Below are 21,214 nucleotides of genomic sequence, written 5' to 3'. Positions count from 1 at the left end.
TTGGTTGTAGGGATTAGCTTTTTTTCCCTGTGATGGCACCGCTGCTCTCTAGTGATGGATAGGCTGTATTCTCAGTGATGGAATCGCTGCTCTCTAGTGATGGATAGGCTGTATTCTCAGTGATGGAATCGCTGCTCTCTAGTGATGGATAGGCTGTATTCTCAGTGATGGCACCGCTGCTCTCTAGTGATGGATAGGCTGTATTCTCAGTGATGGCACCGCTGCTCTCTAGTGATGGATAGGCTGTATTCTCAGTGATGGCACCGCTGCTCTCTAGTGATGGATAGGCTGTATTCTCAGTGATGGCACCGCTGCTCTCTAGTGATGGATAGGCTGTATTCTCAGTGATGTCACCGCTGCTCTCTAGTGATGAATAGGCTGTATTCTCAGTGATGGCACCGCTGCTCCCTAGTGATGGATAGGCTGTATTCTCAGTGATGGCACCGCTGCTCTCTAGTGATGGATAGGCTGTATTCTCAGTGATGGCACCGCTGCTCTCTAGTGATGGATAGGCTGTATTCTCAGTGATGGCATCGCTGCTCTCTAGTGATGGATAGGCTGTATTCTCAGTGATAGCACCGCTGCTCTCTCGTGATGGATAGGCTGTATTCTCAGTGATGACACCGCTGCTCTCTAGTGATGGATATGCTGTATTCTCAGTGATGACACCGCTGCTCTCTAGTGATGGATATGCTGTATTCTCAGTGATGACACCGCTGCTCTCTAGTGATGGATAGGCTGTATTCTCAGTGATGGCACCGCTGCTCTCTAGTAATGGATAGGCTGTATTCTCAGGGATGACACCGCTGCTCTCTAGGGATGGATTGGCTGTATTCTCAGTGATGGCACCGCTGCTCTCTAGTGATGGATAGGCTGTATTATCAGTGATGACACCGTTGCTCTCTAGTTATGGATAGGCTGTATTCTCAGGGATGACACCGCTGCTCTCTAGGGATGGATTGGCTGTATTCTCAGTGATGGCACCGCTGCTCTCTAGTAATGGATAGGCTGTATTATCAGTGATGACACCGTTGCTCTCTAGTTATGGATAGGCTGTATTCTCAGTGATGTCACCGCTGCTCATTAATGATGGATAGGCTGTATTCTAAGTGATGTCACCGCTGTTCTCTAGTGATGGATAGGGAGTAATCTCAGGGATGACAACGCTGCTCGCTAGTGATGGATAGGCTGTATTCTCAGTGATGACACCGCTGCTCTCTAGTGATGGATAGGCTGTATTCTCAGTGATGGCACCGCTGCTCTCTAGTGATGGACAGGCTGTATTCTCAGTGATGGCACCGCTGCTCTATAGTGATGGATAGGCTGTATTCTCAGTGATGGCACTGCTGCTCTCTAGTGATGGATAGGCTGTATTCTCAGTGATGGCACCGCTGCTCTCTAGTTATGGATAGGCTGTATTCTCAGTGATGTCACCACTGCTCTCTAGTTATGGATAGGCTGTATTCTCAGTGATGGCACTGCTGCTCTCTAGTGATGGACAGGCTGTATTCTCAGTGATGGCACCGCTGCTCTCTAGTGATGGATAGGCTGTATTCTCAGTGATGGCACTGCTGCTCTCTAGTGATGGATAGGCTGTATTATCAGTGATGGAACCGCTGCTCTCTAGTGATAGATAGGCTGTATTCTCAGTGATGGCACCGCTGCTCTCTAGTGATGGATAGGCTGTATTATCAGTGATGGCACCGCTGCTCTCTAGTGATGGATGTGCTGTATTCTCAGTGATGTCACCTCTGCTCTCTAGTGATGGATAGGCTGTATTCTCAGTGATGTCACTGCTGCTCTCTAGTGATGGATAGGCTGTATTCTCAGTGATGGCACCGCTGCTCTCTAGTGATGGATCGGCTGTATTCTCAGTGATGGCACCGCTGCTCTCTAGTGATGGATCGGCTGTATTCTCAGTGATGGCACCGCTGCTCTCTAGTGATGGATAGGCTGTATTCTCAGTGATGTCACTGCTGCTCTCTAGTGATGGATAGGCTGTATTCTCAGTGATGGCACCGCTGCTCTCTAGTGATGGATCGGCTGTATTCTCAGTGATGGCACCGCTGCTCTCTAGTGATGGATAGGCTGTATTCTCAGTGATGGCACCGCTGCTCTCTAGTGATGGATAGGCTGTATTCTCATTGATGGCACCGCTGCTCTCTAGTGATGGATAGGCTGTATTCTCAGTGATGTCACTGCTGCTCTCTAGTGATGGATAGGCTGTATTCTCAGTGATGGCACCGCTGCTCTCTAGTTATGGATAGGCTGTATTCTCATTGATGGCACCGCTGCTCTCTAGTGATGGATAGGCTGTATTCTCAGTGATGTCACTGCTGCTCTCTAGTGATGGATAGGCTGTATTCTCAGTGATGGCACCGCTGCTCTCTAGTGATGGATCGGCTGTATTCTCAGTGATGGCACCGCTGCTCTCTAGTGATGGATAGGCTGTATTCTCAGTGATGGCACCGCTGCTCTCTAGTGATGGATAGGCTGTATTATCAGTGATGGCATCGCTGCTCTCTAGTGATGCATAGGCTGTATTATCAGTGATGACACTGCTGCTCTCTAGTAATGGATAGGGAGTAATCTCTGGTATGACAACGCTGCTCGCTAGTGATGGATAGGCTGTATTCTCAGTGATGCCACCGCTGCTCTCTAGTGATGGATAGGATGTATTCTCAGTGATGGCACCGCTGCTCTCTAGTGATGGATAGGCTGTATTCTCAGTGATGGCAGCGCTGCTCTGTAGTGATGGATAGGCTGTATTCTCAGTGATGTCAACGCTGCTCTCTAGTGATGGATAGGCTGTATTCTCAGTGATGGCACCGCTGCTCTCTAGTGATGGATAGGCTTTATTCTCAGTGATGGCACCGGTGCTCTCTAGTGATGAATAGGCTGTATTCTCAGTGATGGCACTGCTTCTCTCTAGTGATGGATAGGCTGTATTATCAGTGATGGCACCGCTGCTCTCTAGTGATGGATAGGCTGTATTCTCAGTGATGGCACCGCTGCTCTCTAGGGATAGACTGTATTATCAGTGATGACACCGCTGCTTTCTAGTGATAGGCCGTATTCTCAGTGATGTCACCGCTGCTCTCTAGTGATAGGCCGTATTCTCAGTGATGTCACCGCTGCTCTCTAGTGATGGATAAGCTGTATTCTCAGTGATGGCACCGCTGCTCTCTAGTGATGGATAGGCTGTATTCTCAGTGATGGCACCGCTGCACTCTAGTGATGGATAGGCTGTATTATCAGTGATGGCACCGCTGCTCTCTATGGATGGATAGGCTGTATTATCAGTGATGGCACCGCTGCTCTCTAGTGATGGATAGGCTGTATTCTCAGTGATGGATAAGCTGTATTCTCAGTGATGGCACTCCTCTCTAGAAATAGATAGGCTGTATTCTCAGTGATTGCACCGCTGCTCTCTAGTGATGGATAAGCTGTATTCTCAGTGATGGCACTGCTCTCTAGAGATGGATAGGCTGTATTCTCAGTGATGTCACCTCTGCTCTCTAGTGATGGACAGGCTGTATTCTCAGTGATGGTACCGCTGCTCTCTAGTGATGGATAGGCTGTATTCTCAGTGATGTCACCGCTGCTCTCTAGTGATGGATAGGCTGTATTCTCAGTGATGTCACTGCTGCTCTCTAGTGATGGATAGGCTGTATTCTCAGTGATGGCACCGCTGCTCTCTAGTGATGGATCGGCTGTATTCTCAGTGATGGCACCGCTGCTCTCTAGTGATGGATAGGCTGTATTCTCAGTGATGGCACCGCTGCTCTCTAGTGATGGATAGGCTGTATTATCAGTGATGGCATCGCTGCTCTCTAGTGATGCATAGGCTGTATTATCAGTGATGACACTGCTGCTCTCTAGTAATGGATAGGGAGTAATCTCTGGTATGACAACGCTGCTCGCTAGTGATGGATAGGCTGTATTCTCAGTGATGCCACCGCTGCTCTCTAGTGATGGATAGGATGTATTCTCAGTGATGGCACCGCTGCTCTCTAGTGATGGATAGGCTGTATTCTCAGTGATGGCAGCGCTGCTCTGTAGTGATGGATAGGCTGTATTCTCAGTGATGTCAACGCTGCTCTCTAGTGATGGATAGGCTGTATTCTCAGTGATGGCACCGCTGCTCTCTAGTGATGGATAGGCTTTATTCTCAGTGATGGCACCGGTGCTCTCTAGTGATGAATAGGCTGTATTCTCAGTGATGGCACTGCTTCTCTCTAGTGATGGATAGGCTGTATTATCAGTGATGGCACCGCTGCTCTCTAGTGATGGATAGGCTGTATTCTCAGTGATGGCACCGCTGCTCTCTAGGGATAGACTGTATTATCAGTGATGACACCGCTGCTTTCTAGTGATAGGCCGTATTCTCAGTGATGTCACCGCTGCTCTCTAGTGATAGGCCATATTCTCAGTGATGTCACCGCTGCTCTCTAGTGATGGATAAGCTGTATTCTCAGTGATGGCACCGCTGCTCTCTAGTGATGGATAGGCTGTATTCTCAGTGATGGCACCGCTGCACTCTAGTGATGGATAGGCTGTATTATCAGTGATGGCACCGCTGCTCTCTATGGATGGATAGGCTGTATTATCAGTGATGGCACCGCTGCTCTCTAGTGATGGATAGGCTGTATTCTCAGTGATGGATAAGCTGTATTCTCAGTGATGGCACTCCTCTCTAGAAATAGATAGGCTGTATTCTCAGTGATTGCACCGCTGCTCTCTAGTGATGGATAAGCTGTATTCTCAGTGATGGCACTGCTCTCTAGAGATGGATAGGCTGTATTCTCAGTGATGTCACCTCTGCTCTCTAGTGATGGACAGGCTGTATTCTCAGTGATGGTACCGCTGCTCTCTAGTGATGGATAGGCTGTATTCTCAGTGATGTCACCGCTGCTCTCTAGTGATGGATAGGCTGTATTCTCAGTGATGGCACCGCTGCTCTCTAGTGATGGACAGGCTGTATTCTCAGTGATGGCACCGCTGCTCTCTAGTGATGGATAGGCTGTATTCTCAGTGATGGATAAGCTGTATTCTCACTGATGGCACTCCTCTCTAGAGATAGATAGGCTGTATTCTCAGTGATTGCACCGCTGCTCTCTAGTGATGGATAAGCTGTATTCTCAGTGATGGCACTGCTCTCTAGAGATGGATAGGCTGTATTCTCAGTGATGTCACCTCTGCTCTCTAGTGATGGACAGGCTGTATTCTCAGTGATGGTACCGCTGCTCTCTAGTGATGGATAGGCTGTATTCTCAGTGATGTCACCGCTGCTCTCTAGTGATGGATAGGCTGTATTCTCAGTGATGGCACCGCTGCTCTCTAGTGATGGATAGGCTGTATTCTCAGTGATGTCACCTCTGCTCTCTAGTGATGGACAGGCTGTATTCTCAGTGATGGTACCGCTGCTCTCTAGTGATGGATAGGCTGTATTCTCAGTGATGTCACCGCTGCTCTCTAGTGATGGATAGGCTGTATTCTCAGTGAAGGCACTGCTGCCCTCTAGTGATGGATAGGCTGTATTCTCAGTTATTGTACCGCTGCTCTGTAGTGATGGATAGACTGTTTTATCAGTGATGGCACCGCTACTCTCTAGTGATGGATAGGCTGTATTCTCAGTGAAGGCACCGCCGCTCTCTTGTAATGCATAGGCTGTATTCTCAGTGATGGATAAGCTGTATTCTCAGTGATGGCACTGCTCTCTAGAGATGGATAGGCTGTATTCTCAGTGATGGCACCGCTGCTCTCTAGTGATGGATAGGCTGTATTCTCAGTGATGACACCGATGCTCTCTAGTGATGGATAGGCTGTATTCTCAGTGAAGGCACTGCTGCCCTCTAGTGATGGATAGGCTGTATTCTCAGTTATTGTACCGCTGCTCTGTAGTGATGGATAGGCTGTATTCTCAGTGATGGCACCGCTGCTCTCTAGTGATGGATAGGCTGTATTCTCAGTGAAGGCACCGCTGCTCTCTAGTAATGCATAGGCTGTATTCTCAGTGAAGGCACCGCTGCTCTCTAGTGATGGATAGGCTGTATTCTCAGTGATGGGACTGCTCTCTAGAGATGGATAGGCTGTATTCTCAGTGATGTCACCTCTGCTCTCTAGTGATGGATAGGCTGTATTATCAGTGATGGCACCGCTGCTCTCTAGGGATGGATAGGCTGTATTCTCAGTGATGGCACTGCTGCTCTCTAGTGATGGATAGGCTGTATTCTCAGTGATGGCACCGCTGCTCTCTAGTGATGGATAGGCTGCATTCTCAGTGATGGCACCGCTGCTCTCTAGTGATGGATAGGCTGCATTCTCAGTGATGTCACCACTGCTCTCTAGTGATGGATAGTCTGTATTCTCAGTGATGTCACCGCTGCTCTCTAGTGATGGATAGGCTGTATTCTCAGTGATGGCACCGCTGCTCTCTATTGATGGATAGGCTGTATTATCAGTGATGGCACCTCTTCTCTCTAGGGATGAATAGGCTGTATTCTCAGTGATGGCACTGCTGCTCTCTAGTGATGGATAGGCTGTATTCTCATCGATGGCACCGCTGCTCTCTAGTGATGGATAGGCTGCATTCTCAGTGATGTCACCACTGCTCTGTAGTGATGGATAGTCTGTATTCTCAGTCATGACACCGCTGCTCTCTAGTGATGGATAGGGAGTAATCTCAGGGATGACAACGCTGCTCGCTAGTGATGGATATGCTGTATTCTCAGTGATGTCACCACTGCTCCTTAATGATGGATATGCTGTATTCTCAGTGATGGCACCGCTGCTCTGTAGTAATGGATAGGCTGTATTCTCAGTGATGGCACCGCTGCTCTCTAGTGATGGATAGGCTGTATTCTCAGTGATGGCACCGCTGCTCTGTAGTAATGGATAGGCTGTATTCTCAGTGATGGCACCGCTGCTCTCTAGTGATGGATAGGCTGTATTCTCAGTGAAGGCACCGCTGCTCTCTAGTAATGCATAGGCTGTATTCTCAGTGATGGATAAGCTGTATTCTCAGTGATGGGACTGCTCTCTAGAGATGGATAGGCTGTATTCTCAGTGATGTCACCTCTGCTCTCTAGTGATGGATAGGCTGTATTATCAGTGATGGCACCGCTGCTCTCTAGGGATGGATAGGCTGTATTCTCAGTGATGGCACTGCTGCTCTCTAGTGATGGATAGGCTGTATTCTCAGTGATGGCACCGCTGCTCTCTAGTGATGGATAGGCTGCATTCTCAATGATGGCACCGCTGCTCTCTAGTGATGGATAGGCTGCATTCTCAGTGATGTCACCACTGCTCTCTAGTGATGGATAGTCTGTATTCTCAGTGATGTCACCGCTGCTCTCTAGTGATGGATAGGCTGTATTCTCAGTGATGGCACCGCTGCTCTCTATTGATGGATAGGCTGTATTATCAGTGATGGCACCGCTTCTCTCTAGGGATGGATAGGCTGTATTCTCAGTGATGGCACTGCTGCTCTCTAGTGATGGATAGGCTGTATTCTCATCGATGGCACCGCTGCTCTTTAGTGTTGGATAGGCTGCAGTCTCAGTGATGTCACCACTGCTCTGTAGTGATGGATAGGGAGTAATCTCAGGGATGACAACGCTGCTCGCTAGTGATGGATAGGGAGTAATCTCAGGGATGACAACGCTGCTCGCTAGTGATGGATATGCTGTATTCTCAGTGATGTCACCACTGCTCCTTAATGATGGATATGCTGTATTCTCAGTGATGGCACCGCTGCTCTCTAGTGATGGATAGGCTGTATTCTCAGTGTTGGCACTGCTGCTCTCTAGTGATGGATAGGCTGTATTCTCAGTGATGACACCGCTGCTCTCTAGTGATGGATAGGCTGTATTCTCAGTGATGTCACCACTGCTCTCTAGTGATGGATAGGCTGTATTCTCAGTGATGTCACCACTGTTCTCTAGTGATGGATAGGCTGTATTCTCAGTGATGTCACCACTGCTCTCTAGTGATGGATAGGCTGTATTCTCAGTGATGTCACCACTGCTCTCTTGTGATGGATAGGCTGTACTCTCAGTGATGTCACCACTGCTCTCTAGTGATGGATAGGCTGTATTCTCAGTGATGGCACCGCTGCTCTCTAGTGATGGATAGGCTGTATTCTCAGTGATGGCACCGCTGCTCTCTAGTAATGGATAGGCTGTATTCTCAGTGATGGCACCGCTGCTCTCTAGTAATGGATAGGCTGTATTCTCAGTGATGGCACCGCTGCTCTCTAGTGATGGATAGGCTGTATTCTCAGTGATGTCACCACTGCTCTCTAGTGATGGATAGGCTGTATTCTCAGTGATGTCACCACTGCTCTCTAGTGATGGATAGGCTGTATTCTCAGTGATGGCACCGCTGCTCTCTAGTGATGGATAGGCTGTATTCTCAGTGATGGCACCGCTGCTCTCTAGTGATGGATAGGCTGTATTCTCAGTGATGGCACTAGTCTGAACATGATTTTCTGTCTACAGCATTCTATTCCTTTTCCCAGAACAAGAAATGTCTGTCTATTCCGTATGAATTTTAACAATGGGAATTCAATGATCCAATGTCCACATGACCAGAGCAGCTGGACATAAGTTGGATTGACTTCTCTAAGCTTATTGGGGCACAATGAGTTTTATGGATCTGTGTTGATCCCACCCCTGGATCCCAATAATCAGCACTTGCTGTCACCAATGTACCCCTTCAAGGGGGTATATACTGTAATAGAGTATCGGTTCCAACCTAGTTATGGCTATTCACAGCAATGTATGTCCATCCAGACGTCACAGCATGGTCAGAGCTTTCACCGGATATGGACATTTATCATACGGCCACTGAGTATCCAGAGCAGCCGGATGTATCAAGAGGCTCTGGTCTTATGATGTATCTTCCGGGAGCCCTGATAAATGCCCCCCCATTCTTCTGAAAGGGGTTTGATTGGTTTATGCTTTGTTTTTTGTTTTTTAAAAAATTTTTTTCCACAACTTCTTTATTAACACCCCGGAGCCAAAAAATGGTCCCAATATAGAGCAGTTCTCCAGTTCTGGCGGCTCGTAAGTGACCCTTTAGTGATACAGAGTAAGAAACACAGCGGAAAGGAAGTAATCTATCGTCGGCGCTGGATGGCTGCGCCTGCTGGCTGTGCTGGGAGCTAATGACTGGTTTAATGTGAGAGCGATGAAAATAGTAATCAAGATTTATCAAGTAGTGTTACAAATCATTCACCAGGAAAACACTATAGAAACAAGCGGAGGGGAAAAGCGAAATTCTGAAAACAGGATTTACCAGGTTTATCCGATTGGAGGTAATTTCTCCTTCTACTCCTAGTATACTAGTATTACATAATACTATAGTATCAGGGGGGACATAACTGAATAAAAATGCAGGTCCATAAAATCCAACCTATAATCATGATCCAAGGGAAAGAATTTAATTCTTCCCCAACCCCAAATATGGCCTAGCCCAGTAACGCCCCTGTCTCGGTGTAGAGGATGCTCCCGGTTTATGGTGATGGTAGTACCTCCTCTCCTCTAGGTGTAGAGGATGCCCCCTATCTATGGTGATGGTAGAACCACCTCTCCTCTAGGTGTAGAGGATGTCCCCTGTCTATGGTGATGGTAGAACCGCCTCTCCTCTAGGTGTAGAGGATGCCCCCTGTCTATGGTGAAGGCAGAACCCCCTCTCCTCTAGGTGTAGAGGATGCCCCTGTCTATGGTGATGGTAGAACATCCTCTCCTCTAGGTGTAGAGGATGTCCCCTGTCTATGGTGATGGTAGAACCTCCTCTCCTCTAGGGGCAAAGGATGCCCCCTGTCTATGGTGATGGTAGAACCTCCTCTCCTCTAGGTGTAGTGGATGCCCTCTGTCTATGGTGATGGTAGAACCTCCTTCCCTCTAGGTGTAGAGGATACCTCCTGTCTATGGAAATGGTAGAAGCTCCTCTCCTCTAGGTGTAGAGCATGCCCACTGTTTATGATAATGGTAGAACCTCCTCTCCTCTAGGTGTAGAGGATGTCCCCTGTCTATAGTGATGGTAGAACCTCCTCTCCTTTAGGCGTAGAGGATACCTCCTGTCTATGGAAATGGTAGAAGCTCCTCTCCTCTAGGTGTAGAGCATGCCCACTGTTTATGATAATGGTAGAACCTCCTCTCCTCTAGGTGTAGAGGATGCCCCCTGTCTATGGTGATGCTAAAACCTCCTCTCCTCTAGGTGTAGAGGATGCCCCCTGTCTATGGTGATGGTAGAATCTCCTCTCCTCTAGGTGTAGAGGATGCCCCCTGTCTATGGTGATGGTAATACCGCCTCTCCTCTAGGTGTAGAGGATGCCCCTGTCTATGGTGATGGTAGAACCACCTCTCCTCTAGGTGTAGAGGATGCCCCCTGTCTATGGTGATAGTAGAACCTCCTATCCTCTAGGTGTAGAGGATGCCCACTGTCTATGCTGATGGTAGAACCTCCTCTACTCTAGGTGTAGAGGATGCCCCTTGTCTATGGTGATGGTAGAGCCGCCTCTCTTCTAGGTGTAGAGGATGCCCCCTGTCAATGGTGATGGTAGAACCTCCTCTCCTCTAGGTGTAGAGGATTCCCCCTGTCTATAGTGATGGTAGAACCTCCTCTCATCTAGGTGTAGAGGATATCCCCTGTCTATGGTGATGGTAGAAACTCTTCTCCTCTAGGTGTAGAGATGCCCCCTGTCTATGGTGATGTTAAAATCTCCTCTCCTCTTGGTGTAGAGGTTGCCTCCTGTCTATGGTGATGATAGAACCTCCTCTTCTTTAGATGTAGCGGATGCCCCCTGTCTATGGAGATGGTAGAACCTCCTCTTCACTAGGTGTAGAGGATACCCCCTGTCTATGGTGATGGTAGAACCGCCTCTCCTCTAGGTGTAGGGGATGCCCCCTGTCTATGGTGATGGTAGAACCTCCTCTCCTATAGGTGTAGAGGATGCCCCCTATCTATGGTGATGGTAGAACCTCCTCTCCTCTAGGTATAGAGGATGCCCCCTATCTATGGTGATGGTAGAACCTCCTCTTCTCTAGTTCTTGAGGATACCCCCTGTCTATAGTGCTGGAAAAAACACTTCTCCTCTAGGTGTAGAGGATGCCCCTTTCTATGGTGATGGTAGAACCTCCTCTCCTCTAGGTGTAAAGGATGCACCCTGTCTATGTTGATGGTAGAATGTTCTCTCCTCTAGGTTTAGAGGATGCCCCCTGTCTATAGTGATGGAAGAACTGCCTCTCCTCTAGGTGTAGAGGATGCCCCCTGTCTATAGTTATGGTAGAAGCTCTTCTCCTCTTTGTGTAGAAGATGCCCCTGTCTATGGTGATGGTAGAAGCTTTTCTCCTCTTTGTGTAGAGGATGCCCCCTGTCTATGGCAATGGTAGTGCTGCCTCTCCTCTAGGTGAAGAGGATGCCCCCTGTCTATGGTGACGGTAGAGGTGCCTCTCCTCTAGGTGTAGCGGATGCCCCCCTTTCTCTGGTGATCGTAGAGCTGCCTCTACTCTAGGTGAAGAGGATGCTCCCTGTATAAAGTGATGGTAGAACTGCCTCTCCTTTAGGCTTAGAGGATGCCCCCTGTCTATGATGATGGTAGAGCCGCCTCTCCTCTAGGCGTAGAGGATGCCCCCTGCCTATGGTGATGGTAGAACCTCCTCTCCCCTAGGAGGAGAGGATGCCCCCTGTCTATAGTGATGGTAGAAGTGCCTCTCCTCTAAGTGTAGAGGATACCCCCTGTCTATGGTGATGGTAGAACTGCCTCTCCTCTTGGTGAAGAGGATGCCCCTTGTATACAGTGATGGTAGAACTGCCTCTCCTCAGGGTGAAGAGGATCCCCCCTGTCTATGATGATGGTAGAACCGCCTATCCTCTAGGCGTAGAGGATACCCACTGTCTATTGTGATGGTAGACACTTTTCTCCTCTTTGTGTAGAGGATGCCCCCTGTCTATGGTGATGGTAGAACTGCCTCTCCTCTAGGTGTAGAGGATGCCCCCTGTCTTTGGTGACTGTAGAGGTGCCTCTCCTCTAGGTGTAGAGGGTGCCCCCTGTCTATGGTGATGGTAGAACTGCCTCTCCACTAGGTGAAGAGGATGCCCCCTGTCTATGGTGATGGTAGAACTGCCTCTCCTCTAGGCTTAGAGGACGTCCCCTATCTTTGATGATGGTAGAGCCGCCTCTCCTCTAGGTGTAGAGGATGCCCCCTGCCTACGGTGATGGTAGAACTGCCTCTACTCTGGGTGAAGAGGAATCCCCCCTGTATATAGCGATGGTAGAATTGCCTCTCCTCTAGGTGGAGAGGATCCCCCCTGTCTATGACGGTGGTAGAACCGCCTTTCCTCTAGGCGTAGAGGATGCCCACTGTCTATGGTGATGGTAGAAGCTTTTCTCCTCTAGGTGTAGAGGATGCCCCCTGTCTATGGTGATGGTAGAGCTGCCTCTCCTCTAGGTGAAGAGGATGCCCCCTGTCTATGGTGATGGTAGAATTTCCTCTCCTCTAGGTGTAGAGGATGTCTCCGATCTATGATGTTGGTAGAGCCACCTCTCTTCTAGGCGTAGAGGATGCCCCCTGTCTATGGTGATGGTAGAGCTGCCTCTCCTCTAGGTGAAGAGGATGCCCCCTGTCTATGGTAATGGTAGAATTTCCTCTCCTCTAGGTGTAGAGGATGTCTCCGATCTATGATGTTGGTAGAGCCACCTCTCTTCTAGGCGTAGAGGATACCCCTCTGTCTATGGTGATGGTAGAAGCTCTTCTCCTCTTTGTGTAGCGGATGCCCCCTGTACATGGTGATGGTAGAAGCTCTTCACCTCTTTGTGTAGAGGATGGCCCTTGTCTATGGAGACGGTAGAGCTGCCTCTCCTCTAGGTGAAGAGGATGCCCTCTGTCTATGGGGATGGTAGAAGTGCCTCTCCTCCAGGTGTAGAGGATGCCCCTGTCTACGGTGATGGTAGAACCACCTCTCCTCTAGGTGTAGAGGATGTCCCCTGTCCATGGTGATGGTAGAACCTCCTCTCCTCTAGGTGTAGAGGATGCCCCCTGTCTATGGTGATGGTAGCACTTCCTCTCCTCTAGGTGTAGAGGATGCCCCCTGTCTATGGTGATGGTAGAGCCGCACCTCCTCTAGGTGTAGAGGATGCCCCCTGTCTATGGTGATGGTAGAACCTCCTCTCCTCTAGTTGTAGAGGATGCCCCCTGTCTATGGTGATGGTAGAACCTCCTCTCCTCTAGGTGTAGAGGATGCCCGCTGTCTATCGTGATGGTAGAACCGCCTCTCCTCTAGGTGTAGAGGATGCCCCTGTCTATGGTGATGGTAGAACCACCTCTCCTCTAGGTGTAGAGGATGCCCCCTGTCAATGGTGATGGTAGAACCTCCTCTCCTCTAGGTGTAGAGGATGCCCCCTGTCTATGGTGATGGTAGAACCACCTCTCCTCTAGGTGTAGAGGATGCCCCTGTCTATGGTGATGGTAGAACCACCTCTCCTCTAGGTGTAGAGGATGCCCCTGTCTATGGTGATGGTAGAACCACCTCTCCTCTAGGTGTAGAGGATGTCCCCTGTCTATGGTGATGGTAGAACCCCCTCTCCTCTAGGTGTAGAGGATGCCCCCTGTCTATGGTGATGGTAGAACCGCCTCTCCTCTAGGTGTAGAGATGTCCTCTGTCTAATGGATGATAGAACTGCCTCTCCTCTAAGTGTAGGATGAACCTCCTCTTCTCTAGGTGCCACTGCCCTATTGCTTGATCCAGCACCAACACCTTCCCACCCAACTTTGCTGGGAATTAAAAGTAAATTGATGTTCGTATGCCTGTATTCATAGAAGCCGTGATACCTTCCCCTCAGTATTCCATGTGTGGTCTGAACAGTGATTTGTATAAGAGCAAAACTATATCCTGGGGATTATTTATCCTGGTCTTTTTTGGTGTAAAAAGTCTCAAAAAAGTAACACAATACCAGACACAAAACAGACAATTTATCCTATCAATCCAGATGTTTTGCTGCGCCTACTAATCATTCATTATTAGCAACTTGTTCATTTAGGAGCAATTTAGGCGCAAAAGGTGAAGAGGATGCCCCCTGTCTATGGTGACGGTAGAGGTGCCTCTCCTCTAGGTGTAGCGGATGCCCCCCTTTCTCTGGTGATCGTAGAGCTGCCTCTACTCTAGGTGAAGAGGATGCTCCCTGTCTATGATGATGGTAGAGCCGCCTCTCCTCTAGGCGTAGAGGATGCCCCCTGCCTATGGTGATGGTAGAACCTCCTCTCCCCTAGGAGGAGAGGATGCCCCCTGTCTATAGTGATGGTAGAAGTGCCTCTCCTCTAAGTGTAGAGGATACCCCCTGTCTATGGTGATGGTAGAACTGCCTCTCCTCTTGGTGAAGAGGATGCCCCTTGTATACAGTGATGGTAGAACTGCCTCTCCTCAGGGTGAAGAGGATCCCCCCTGTCTATGATGATGGTAGAACCGCCTATCCTCTAGGCGTAGAGGATACCCACTGTCTATTGTGATGGTAGACACTTTTCTCCTCTTTGTGTAGAGGATGCCCCCTGTCTATGGTGATGGTAGAACTGCCTCTCCTCTAGGTGTAGAGGATGCCCCCTGTCTTTGGTGACTGTAGAGGTGCCTCTCCTCTAGGTGTAGAGGGTGCCCCCTGTCTATGGTGATGGTAGAACTGCCTCTCCACTAGGTGAAGAGGATGCCCCTGTCTATGGTGATGGTAGAACCACCTCTCCTCTAGGTGTAGAGGATGTCCCCTGTCTATGGTGATGGTAGAACCCCCTCTCCTCTAGGTGTAGAGGATGCCCCCTGTCTATGGTGATGGTAGAACCGCCTCTCCTCTAGGTGTAGAGATGTCCTCTGTCTAATGGATGATAGAACTGCCTCTCCTCTAAGTGTAGGATGAACCTCCTCTTCTCTAGGTGCCACTGCCCTATTGCTTGATCCAGCACCAACACCTTCCCACCCAACTTTGCTGGGAATTAAAAGTAAATTGATGTTCGTATGCCTGTATTCATAGAAGCCGTGATACCTTCCCCTCAGTATTCCATGTGTGGTCTGAACAGTGATTTGTATAAGAGCAAAACTATATCCTGGGGATTATTTATCCTGGTCTTTTTTGGTGTAAAAAGTCTCAAAAAAGTAACACAATACCAGACACAAAACAGACAATTTATCCTATCAATCCAGATGTTTTGCTGCGCCTACTAATCATTCATTATTAGCAACTTGTTCATTTAGGAGCAATTTAGGCGCAAAAGCACTCCAGCCTGAAGGAGGCGTAAACTGCAAAACAAGCAGTGAGCTCTTCTGCAGAGCAATGAATCCTAGCAGCAAAGCTCAGCAGACACTAATTGCAGCCTCTGTTTACAGTTCGTGACCTTCTATTTACAAATAATCTGAAAATTCAGCAGCTCAGAGCAGGATAGAAGAGAAGTGAGTGGGAGCTGCAGACAGGACAGAGAACTGTTTGCCATGTAGCAGGACATAAGAGAAGTGTGTGGGAGCTGCAGACAGGACAGAGAATTGTCACCATGTAGCAGGATAGAACAGAAGTGTGTGGGAGCAGCAGACAGGACAGAGGAGTCTCGTGTATAAGGATAAAAGAGAAGTGAGTAGGAAGAGAGACAGTACAGAGAAGTCTCCCCATGTAGCAGGATAGAAGAGAAGTATGTAGGAACTGCAGACAGTACAGAGAAGTGTCACCGTGTAGTAGGACAGAAGAAAAGTGTGTGGGAGCTGCAGACAGGACAGAGAAGTGTCCTGTGTAGCAGGATGACCACACTGGTGTCTGAGGGGGATACTGTGCAGAATTACAGGGGTGCAGCAGGAGACCAGCACTGGGGGATCCCCTCCAGGAGAAGCCACTGCTGAGGAGGTCACTGGGTGCAGGGTGTCACACACCTGGGTGCTGCTGTGAGGGTCATTCTCATGCTGGGGTGCGGGAGAGTAAAGTGATTAATAAGAGGCAAACAGATGGTCGTAGTTTCTGATAATTGTGGCACGACAACAAGACTTGAGCGCAGAACAGTGATACATCTGGTCCATAGAACTGTCCCAGGGAGCCGCCTGATGATAAATGACCCCCAATTCCTCTATTGAAACATCTCATAATTGTATGGGTTTTAGCTCTGGTCTATAAAATTAAGTTTCACATTCACCAATTTTTACCTAACACTTTACTATTTAATATTTTTTTTAATGTGCATGTTATAGTCTCAGATCAGAACACAATGGGGCTCATTTACTAAGGGCCCCGCGAACTGCACTTTCTTCGGACGTCCAGACTATTTTCGTTTTGCGCCGCTGGAACAGGGATTTAAAAGGAGTTTTTGGCACAATAGTGCCGGCTTTTATGCCACACAAATCGGGGGGCGGGGGGCGCCGGACAATCCGACGGATTCGGTCAAAGTGTGGGATTTAACTTCAAAATTGTGTCGCAAGCCATACACTTGCATGCACCGGAAGGGAGATGGTGTACTCCGGCGGACCTGCGCAGGGAAGCAACACATGCAGTATATCAGGCGCAAGATCTTTATGAATCGCGGCAAAGTTCATCCTCGTCTGACTGTCCGGATCGGGGATTCCGCTGGGAACGGGTAAGTAAATGTGCCCCAATATATACAGTTCTTTGTACCTTTATATGGTAGACCGAGGATTCTCCCTGGGTGACATGGGGTGACATGCCTGTATATGTGTCACTAGTCACAGAATAAGGTATTTTCAGGTAATACCTGGCCATAAGTAGGACGTGATCAGCAAGTCACGGATAGGTTAATAATTTCTTATCGTTTCAAGGAGGAAATCTGTAAAGAAGCATCTGCTCTTTGGATATAGAGACATGGAGGAACTGGGCAGCTGCAGTATAAGTAGGTCGCTGAATGCGGAGACTGCATCGAGCCCCCCCCCCCCCCGTCTATACATAGCCATCCCCTATAGGCTTGTGTTTGTATGACTTTGTCCTTTAGCTGCACCAGAACCGTTCTATACCCTGTCATATGTACATCTGCTGTTTTCTGCCGCAGTTTGTACATTTGCATTTAGTCACGTATATAACATGTCCATTGACTAACAAGCCAAGGACGTGTAGCTGCTGACATCCCTATCATGGTTTAATCCCCCAACCGAAGGGGAGGCAAGTGCAGAGCTTACGGCTTAATCGACTGAGGTCACAGTAGTTGCAGCTGAACAGATTTAAAGGGTCGGGTCATCCACAGGGCACGACCCAGCCCTCCCATATTGCACGTAGGCCATAATAGGTGGGTGCAAGTGCAAGGCAAGCTCCTAAATACTACATTCAATACATGAAGGTTATGGACTGGGGGCTATTTACTTGTGAAATGCTTATACACCTTCTCAGGGCTTTTACACCTTCCAGGGGGTTGTAGACCCACCCATGTCTTTTGGGTGTACAGTCCCATCTGATAACCCGGATTGATCAGTCCTTGTTTGCTCCTCAGTGTCCTATATTTTATATTGATCATCTATTATATACTATCTGCAACACCCCTGCCGATGCATAGGCAGAGGAGTAGCTGCGAATAAGCCTCTTTGTCTGGGTGTCCCCAGCAGGTGAGCCTGTACAACTCACTTCAGGGTCATATAGTTAGATAGAGGTAATTATGCAGCGGTAGAAACTGCCTGGACAGGCAAGGGTTAATCTTATTTAATGTTATTATCCAATGATGTTTCACCTTTGTAACTGGAGTGTGATTGGAGAGTGAGACCACCTGACAAGAGTGTAACAAAACCCCTGGACAGGAAGTGACAAGGTTTCTTGGAGGAGCAGCTCTTAGTGCTGTGCTCTCACCACATAAGGAGCTCTTAGGCCTCTGCTCCTGAGACAGGAGAAAACCTCTTGGAGTCTAGCTCTCTTCCAGAGAAGACATCTTCTAGAACACCGAGTGACCAGAGACTCACACAGAGCTACCTCCTAGGATTAAAGCTGCAGCTTCCAGCATTGGACACAGTTACCTTCCAGCCTGGTAGTAGATGCCATCTACTACCAGGCTGGTGACCCAACTCCTGAGGTTCAGTCTCCAAGATCACTCCAGTAACCTGCACGTGTACAGAATCGTTTGGCCTGTTGCTGCTGTTGGTTCGAATACAGAACTGTAAGTTATTTTTGCACAACGTTGCCTCCGTCTGGTCCCTAATACGACTGTAACATCAAGTGCTCCCCCATTCACCACCCAGGGACTCATACTACGGACACTAAGGGGTTGCCCCAAGGAGAATCAGTACATCAGCCTCTCCCTCCGTATTTCTTGCACACACCACCTGCTGGAGATCTGCCAGGCTGTAGGACAGCGCTCCGGTCCCCATACCAAGCACCGTGACACCAGCGTGCCCTAGGCCGCAACCGCCAGCCACTCCGGTATTCTGGGCCCCGGCTGCCTCCAGGCCCCAGGAAAAGGCTAGGCCCCGGTGGGGGATGTTGCATATCTGTGGATTTATTATAAGGCCCTATATACTTTGTGTTGTTCTAATTGGTTGTATTAAATTGTACCAGATACTAAAAGCAGAGAAGAAGCGTCATGGAATATCTCTCATATCTCTCAATATTCTCTCACTATGGATGTTTCTCGGCTCACAGATACTATACAGATACTACAGGAAGGAAGTGTGTGTCTCCAATATGTCCTCCCCTATACAGATAATACAGGAAGGAAGTGTGTGTCTCTCATATGTCCTCCCCTACACAGACAATACAGGAAGGAAGTGTGTGTCTCCAATATGTCCTCCCCTACACAGACAATACAGGAAGGAAGTGTGTGTCTCCAATATGTCCTCCCCTACACAGACAATACAGGAAGGAAGTGTGTGTCTCCAATATGTCCTCCCCTATACAGATAATACAGGAAGGAAGTGTGTGTCTCCAATATGTCCTCCCCTATACAGACCATACAGGAAGGAAGTGTGTGTCTCCAATATGTCCTCCCCTATACAGATAATACAGGAAGGAAGTGTGTGTCTCCAATATGTCCCTCCTCTATACAGATACTACAGGAAGGAAGTGTGTGTCTCCAATATGTCCTCCCCTATATAGATATTACAGGAAAGAAGTGTGTGTCTCCAATATGTCCTCCCCTATACAGATATTACAGGAAGGAAGTGTGTGTCTCCAATATGTCCTCCCCTATACAGACAATACAGGAAGGAAGTGTGTGTCTCCAATATGTCCTCCCCTATACAGATATTACAGGAAGGAAGTGTGTGTCTCCAATATGTCCTCCCCTATACAGATAACACAGGAAGGAAGTGTGTGTCTCCAATATGTCCTCCGCCTATACAGATAATACAGGAAAGAAGTGTGTGTATCCAATATGTCCTCCTCTATACAGATAATACAGGAAAGAAGTGTGTGTCTCTAATATGTCCTCCCCTATACAGATAATACAGGAAAGAAGTGTGTGTCCCCAATATGTCCTCCCCTATACAGACAGTACAGGAAGGAAGTGTGTGTCTCCAATATATCCTCCCCTATACAGATAATACAGGAAGGAAGTGTGTGTCTCCAATATGTCCTCCCCTATACAGACCATACAGGAAGGAAGTGTGTGTCTCCAATATGTCCTCCCCTATACAGACAATACAGGAAGGAAGTGTGTGTCTCCAATATGTCCTCCCCTATACAGATAATACAGGAAGGAAGTATGTGTCTCCAATATGTCATCCCCTATACAGATAGTACAGGAAGGAAGTGTGTGTCTCCAATATGTCCCTCCTCTATGCAGACAATACAGGAAGGAAGTGTGTGTCTCCAATATGTCCTCCCCTATACAGATACTACAGGAAGGAAGTGTGTGTCTCCAATATGTCCTCCCCTATACAGATAATACAGGAAAGAAGTGTGTATCTCCAATATGTCCTCCTCTATACAGATAATACAGGAAGGAAGTGTGTGTCTCCAATATGTCCTCCCCTATACAGATAATACAGGAAAGAAGTGTGTGTCTCCAATATGTCCTCCCCTATACAGACCATACAGGAAGGAAGTGTGTGTCTCCAATATGTCCTCCTCTATACAGATACTACAGGAAGGAAGTGTGTGTCTCCAATATGTCCCTCCTCTATACAGATAATACAGGAAGGAAGTGTGTGTCTCTAATATGTCCTCCCCCTATACAGATAATACAGGAGGGAAGTGTGTGTCTCCAATATGTCCTCATCTATACTTATAATACAGGAAGGAAGTGTGTGTCTCCAATATGTCTTCCCCTATACAGACAATACAGGAAGGAAGTGTGTGTCTCCAATATGTCCTCCCCTATACAGATAATACAGGAAGGAAGTATGTGTCTCCAATATGTCATCCCCTATACAGATAGTACAGGAAGGAAGTGTGTGTCTCCAATATGTCCCTCCTCTATGCAGACAATACAGGAAGGAAGTGTGTGTCTCCAATATGTCCTCCCCTATACAGATACTACAGGAAGGAAGTGTGTGTCTCCAATATGTCCTCCCCTATACAGATAATACAGGAAAGAAGTGTGTATCTCCAATATGTCCTCCTCTATACAGATAATACAGGAAGGAAGTGTGTGTCTCCAATATGTCCTCCCCTATACAGATAATACAGGAAAGAAGTGTGTGTCTCCAATATGTCCTCCCCTATACAGACCATACAGGAAGGAAGTGTGTGTCTCCAATATGTCCTCCTCTATACAGATACTACAGGAAGGAAGTGTGTGTCTCCAATATGTCCCTCCTCTATACAGATAATACAGGAAGGAAGTGTGTGTCTCTAATATGTCCTCCCCCTATACAGATAATACAGGAGGGAAGTGTGTGTCTCCAATATGTCCTCATCTATACTTATAATACAGGAAGGAAGTGTGTGTCTCCAATATGTCTTCCCCTATACAGATAATACAGGAAGGAAGTGTGTGTCTCCAATATGTCCTCCCCTATACAGATATTACAGGAAGGAAGTGTGTGTGTCCAATATGTCCTCCCCTATACAGATAATACAGGAAAGAAGTGTGTGTCTCCAATATGTCCTCCTCTATACAGATACTACAGGAAGGAAGTGTGTGTCTCCAATATGTCCTCCCCTATACAGACAATACAGGAAGGAAGTGTGTGTCCCAAATATGTCCTCCCCTATACACATAATACAGGAAGGAAGTGTGTGTCCCCAATATGTCCTCCCCTATACAGATAATACAGGAAGGAAGTGTGTGTCTCCAATATGTCCCTCCTCTATACA

General features: G+C 48.1%; 1 protein-coding gene across 1 annotated transcript in view; it reads left to right on the top strand.

The window, feature by feature from the left end:
- The window catches only part of VAX2 (ventral anterior homeobox 2), an 80,583-nt gene that overhangs the window by 32,014 nt on the left and 27,355 nt on the right, over positions 1-21,214 (top strand). The gene's annotated exons all lie outside the window — the stretch shown is intronic.

This window comes from Engystomops pustulosus, chromosome 1, assembly GCF_040894005.1.
Source record: "Engystomops pustulosus chromosome 1, aEngPut4.maternal, whole genome shotgun sequence".
NCBI lineage: Eukaryota > Metazoa > Chordata > Amphibia > Anura > Leptodactylidae > Engystomops > Engystomops pustulosus.
This window is presented reverse-complemented; position numbering and strand designations above follow the sequence as displayed.